This window comes from Vigna radiata, chromosome 7 (assembly GCF_000741045.1).
Source record: "Vigna radiata var. radiata cultivar VC1973A chromosome 7, Vradiata_ver6, whole genome shotgun sequence".
Classification (NCBI taxonomy): domain Eukaryota; kingdom Viridiplantae; phylum Streptophyta; class Magnoliopsida; order Fabales; family Fabaceae; genus Vigna; species Vigna radiata.
Genome location: NC_028357.1, coordinates 12,978,644 through 12,984,643, shown reverse-complemented (window position 1 = coordinate 12,984,643; position 6,000 = coordinate 12,978,644).

Below are 6,000 nucleotides of genomic sequence, written 5' to 3'. Positions count from 1 at the left end.
TGGAGGTTGTGCCATATTGTTCTCAGTGTGACAAACAACAGAATCACAATCAGAATCAAGTGCAGATGCAACAGATGCAGTGGATGCAGTATGCACAGAGTACTCAGCAGTGGGATGCACAGTATCTAATGGAACAGACTCAAAAAAAGACTCTAAAGACAAATTNCTAGAATGCCTAACTAACCTATGAAAATTCCTATCAATCTCAGGATCAAAGGGTGGTATGAATCCAGGATTTCCTCTAGTCATGCACTATATCACAACACCCTATAATCATGAAACAATAGCACAAAAATTTCAAAACACAGAAAATAACACAAACGACACTATCACAAACACAACAAAAGACACAGACACAAGACTCAAAATTGAACCGTTGGTCCCCGGCAACGGCGCCAAAATTTGATGGGTGTCGCTGCCCAATCAAATTTGAGTGCATATGAAATATGCAGTATAGCTAGGGAATGACCCCTAGGTCGTCTCCCAAAGACCAACTTTGCGGTTCAAGAATCGAATCTAACACAAAAAGAGAGGGGGGGGTTTGAAAAGTGTTTTGTGAATGCAATTAGACTGAATTAAGACATGCAAATTAAACCTAACTAACAGGACTGTGACATTTGGATACTAAAGCTAAAATTATCATCACCAAAAATACTAGACAACATTAAATTAAAAGAAAATATTAAACCTAACACTTCAACAACAATTATTTAGCACAATTAAAATTATTAAAATGGAACACTAAATTAAAGAGATGAAAAACAACTCAACCTACTATACAAATTAATTGAAAATAAAAGAAATAAACAACATGACTCTTCCTACACATTCACGTGACCTACTATATCTACCAAGTGAAATTAAATTGCAATTGGCCAAAACAATGAACCTCTTGGCCGTAACATATTGAGTTTCATGTGCTTCATTCAAATGAAAATAAAAATGGAAAATGTTTCACCCCTGTGTGCCATGTAGCGTGACACTTGCCAAGGGAATGAGCCCTTTTACCGAGAGCTGAAATCCTGCACCCAACTATTGACCGTGTCGCTCTCTTATAAAACCCAAGTGACTAATGCAAAAAGAAAAAAAATTTGGAACAGCCAACACGTGAATTAGCTACTGGATAATCACCGAGAGGCTATTCAAATGAATTAATTCAGCCTTCAAATCATGAAAAGCAAGGAAAGAGAAGCATGGAAATGCTCTGACGTGTTGTTGCAGCTTGTCCCATTTGGTTCCACAACACTTCTTCATTCACGGACACATCCCAATGCTAACACATCAACAGTCTTGCAGCTNCCACCTATGACACCGGTGCCCTCTCTTTCTTCAACTAAAAGTGATGTTACTTTTCATGATCAAATCAAGGAAACCGTGCCCCCCTGTTTCAGCCGTAGACTCCTCACCAAATGTTATTAAATGCCAAATACTTGTAATAAAACCACTTGCTTTTCTTGGAACAAGAGAGATACAACTAAAAGTTGAACTAGTTTAACCACTGCACCGTAAACATTAAATAAAAAGCTCCCAAAGAATTTGTTCCAGCCCCTTTGACCGAGAGATGCAAAATTNAGCGCACACCCTCCAGCAATCACTCCACTTGCACATTGCTTTTAATTAAAACTCACACTTCCAAGCTCGAGAGAAACAATGTAATTAATAGCTGGGATGAAGATGAAGTGACGTTTTAAAAGGCAAACAAGAGAAACATTGCAGCAAACCAACGAAACAAAAAAAAATGTTTCTTCATTCATTCAACCTTCAGCCAAAAACCCGTGAGTTTCATTCTATATTTCCNAGAGAGCGTAACAGCCAAAAGCCAGGAAAAAAAATGTTCAGAGTGTGACGGCTCTCCTCTCTAGGTCCGAGAATAAGTCACTAAAAATTAGGGTGGGGTCCACCCAAAACCCTAGGGACATGTCATTTTTTCTATTGGGCTTTTGTCTACTCTACAAAATTGGCCCAAATATTACAAGACTTAGTTTAAAAAACCTAATCTACTAAATTAAAATTTGACTAATCCTGAAGTGTCTTTGTGGAGAGTCTTCACTTAATTGGTGCCCTTCCAAAAGTCTCACAGTGTGATTCCAAAATTTCCCTGAAAAAAATAAAAATAGGAATAATTAAGCTCAATTAATTCAAATTAATTAAAATTAGAATTATTGGTCTAATTAAGCCCAAATGGTGAAAATGACACAATAACTAAGAATTAAGCGCAAATCATCAACACAATTCGACGCGAAAAAATAAGTTAATGATACTCATCAATTACGGAGTGATTCTTTGATACCTTCCTTCTCTTTTTCTCTTTCAGCTTTCTTCTCTTTGCAACTCTTATGCTTATTATGACTCCTCTCCTCCTCTTCGTCCTCATTGCTTCCAACCTTAATTGTTTCATCCTCTGACTTCCTTTTTCTTCTTGTTATAACAACTTTGCACTCCTCTTTTGGGTTAACATCAGTGCTAGCCCAAAATTTATTTTTCTCCGTGGTTTCGACCCTCTTAGACAGTTGTCCAATCTGTGTCTCTAGAGATCTACAGCTGGCTTGATCACTCGCTTGTTGAGACTCATAAACTTTCAAAAATTTGTCAAATCTATTAGTTAAGTCTCTAACTGTCTCAGTCAAGTTGTTCACCTGCTGCCATAAGGGAGAGGGTTGTTGCTGTCGGAAGTTGCCCACTTATCCAGATGTATTATTCTGGCTCTGCCCAATGCTTGGGTGATTTTTCCAACCTTGGCTAGAATTACCTTGGTTGAAATTTCCTTGTTTGTATTGAAATTGGGCTCCAGTATAACTAACATCCTGCTGCATCTCCTCAGTCAAAGCACATTGACCATTGATATGGTCACCACCGCATAAGTTGCAAAGTTGCTGAGTCTGAGAAATATTTCTGATTCCCCTAGGAAGTTCGGAGAGGACCTTCGTCAACTTGTCTATTTTTTGGCTGAGAAGGTGATTCTGAGCAGCTGCAGCATCTTCAGCAGGAAGATGCAAGAGTCCTCCTTTTTGTATGCCCCTCTCACTCTGTGACACTTCGTTTAAGGCCATCTCTTCAATCAAGTCATACGCCTCATCTTCCGTTTTTCTATTGATACTACCTCCAGCTGAGGCATCTAACATCATCTTGGAATGAGCACGTAAACCTCCAAGGAAAGCTAGTAAGTATGAAGTCTTATCGAACCCATGGACTGGGGTTGCCCTCAATAAACCTTTAAATTTGTCCCATGCTTGCCCGAGAGTTTCCTCCATCCCTTGCTTGAACGAAGAGATCTCCAGCTTCCCTTGATTAATTTTCGGAATTGGGAAGAATTTAGTAAAAATTTGCTGTGCCACGGCCTCCCAAGTCCTGAACGTTCCTTCAGGGAAAGAATTCAACCAATCCTTTGCGTTTCCTCCAAGAGAGAAAGGAAACAAACTGAGTCTGACTCTGTCATCCTACACTCCAGTTATTTTGACAGTGTTGTAAATCTCTCCAAAGATGGTCAAATGCTTATAAGGATTTTCATTTTACAACCCATGGAATTGATTATTCTGGACTAATTGGATGAGCGCCGGACTCATCACCATGCTGGTTGCGTTCTCAGCTGGAACTGCTATGCTGTTGAAGTTCAAGGGGCCTACTGCGTTTACTGCATCCCCCAATGTACGTCTAGGAGGAGGTTGGTTAGCCATCTCCTCAAAATTTGGTGCAGAAATCTCAAGTGAAGACTGCGAAATTGCTTCAGGAGAAAGAGATCTCTCACGTGAGGGACGTCTCCTTCTCCTGACTTCTGGTAAACCTTCTAAAAGAGGTTGCTAGTCTTTTCTGCTTCTAGTATGGATTGCTTCCTGCATGCACAAGAAACAAACCCTAAAAGCACTTTTACAGAAAAATAAAATAAAACGCAATTAAACAAAAATAAAACAAAAATAATTACAACCAAGTCAAATTCAATCAATCCAAACTACTAGAAAAATAAACCTCGAGTCCCGGGCAACGGCGCCAAAAACTTGTTAACGGATTGGCAAGCGTACCAAATCGTATCAAGTAATAATAAATGGCAAGAGACTCGAAAGGCCTTATCGTTCGCGTGAATTAAAATCGTAAGACTTGAAAAGAAAAATTAATTAATTGATTGTGAGAATAAAATATAAACATGCAAAAGAGAATGATTCAATTGACAAGAAGAAAACAATGGATGAATGGAGTTGTTGGGGGTTTACAATTTCATCTAATCCGCTCTCTCTTATTTACTTCTCTTGAATTATTAGCTTGATTAATTAATTGTTATGCAACTTTCTTAGCCTACCCTTAACCCAATCCCTCGTCGAAAAGAGCCTAATACTAATTACTGGCTTGTTATCCCTAGCCTCTCCTAGCAATTAATACAGCATTATAGAGCAGAAGTTAAAAGCAATTGATCGTCCTACCCCTATCCCTCGGTGGTATTGCATAATCAAGGAATTACTCACCAATTCATGACATTACTGTACGTCCCCGTATCAATAAAGACAAACAACAGTGATCGAATGAGTTAAACGACAAAAACATTAAGCACAGATGAGAACCCAACAAAATTAACAATCAAAGCATACGGAAACCATATAAATAATCAAGAGTTTCCATAAAAGAGAGTATCAAAAGATTACATTGTTTCCCCCAACAACAATAGGGTTTAGTTCACTATTTTCATGGTAAATCTAGATGAAAAATGGATGAAGAATGGAAAAGCAAACCCTAGAAAAGATGAAAACGAGCCTAAGCATCCAAGAAATCCTCTCCAGAGAGTGAAATTAGGTCTGGCCGCCCCCTTCTGTCAAAAGAATGCATCTAAACTCGCAATAGGGCTATTTATAGGTAAGCAGCGCAACAGAAAACAGGCCCCAGCCCAGCAGACAACCGCCCTGCGGTTTAAGTGTGGCGCCCGGCGGTTTCCCACAAATCGCACTACCGCCCAGCGGTAAGGGTCTACCGCCCGGAGGTTTCCCTCAAATCACAAATCCACCCAACGCCAACGCCAGGTGCCTACTCCTCGCTCTGGACCACCCGGCGGTGGAATTTGTCGTTGGGCGGTGCGTCGACTCTTCAAATCTTCAATTTTCTTCTCTTTTCTTGAGTATACAACCTTTATCTTCAACTCCATTCTTCATCTTCTCAGAAATGCTACAAAACAATGGAAAACAAGCATAATATCGCCAGAAACAGCTTTTGACTCTCTACAGACTCCTTTATTAAGTTTTGCTTGATTCTAAGCTCGTTCTAAGTAGTAAAGGGTGTAATTTGGTCTAAAATGACATATGAAAATAATTGTTTTTCAACCTTCATCAATGCCCGAAATTGATTTTTTTCCGTGGTTTCGACCCTCTAAGACAGCTGACCAATCTATGTCTCTAGAGATCTAAAACTGGCCTGGTCACTCGCTTTTTGAGACTCATAAACTTTCAAAAAAATTTCAAATCTGTTAGTTAATTCTCTAACCGTCTCAGTCAAGCTGTTCACCTGCTGCCATAAGGGAGAGGGTTGTTGCTGCCAAAAATTGCCCACTTGTCCAGATGTATTATTCTGGATCTGCCCAATGCTCGGGTGATTTTTCCAACCTTGGCTAGAATTACCTTGGTTGAAATTTCCTTGCTTGTATTGAAATTGGGCTCCCATATAATTAACATCCTGCTGCATCTCCTCAGTGAAAGCACATTGACCATTGCTTCCTGCATACACAAGAAGCACACCACTACAAAAAAAATGTTATTCAGTGGAGGTTTTTTTTCCGATTTGTGGGGGTTTTTACCCTCCGCAAAGTAATTTCCGGGGGTTTTTCAAACCCCCACAGTTTGAGTCGCCACAAACTATCTGCGGGGGTTTTTCGCAACCTCTAGTATCACATTCAATTTGCGGAGGTTTTTCTGCGGAGGGTGAAAACCTCTTCTAATTACTGGTTATTATTTTGTGGGAGTTTTTAACCTCCTTTATTTTCAACTATTTGATCCAAAAAAAAAGTACCAGAATTTTTTACATTAT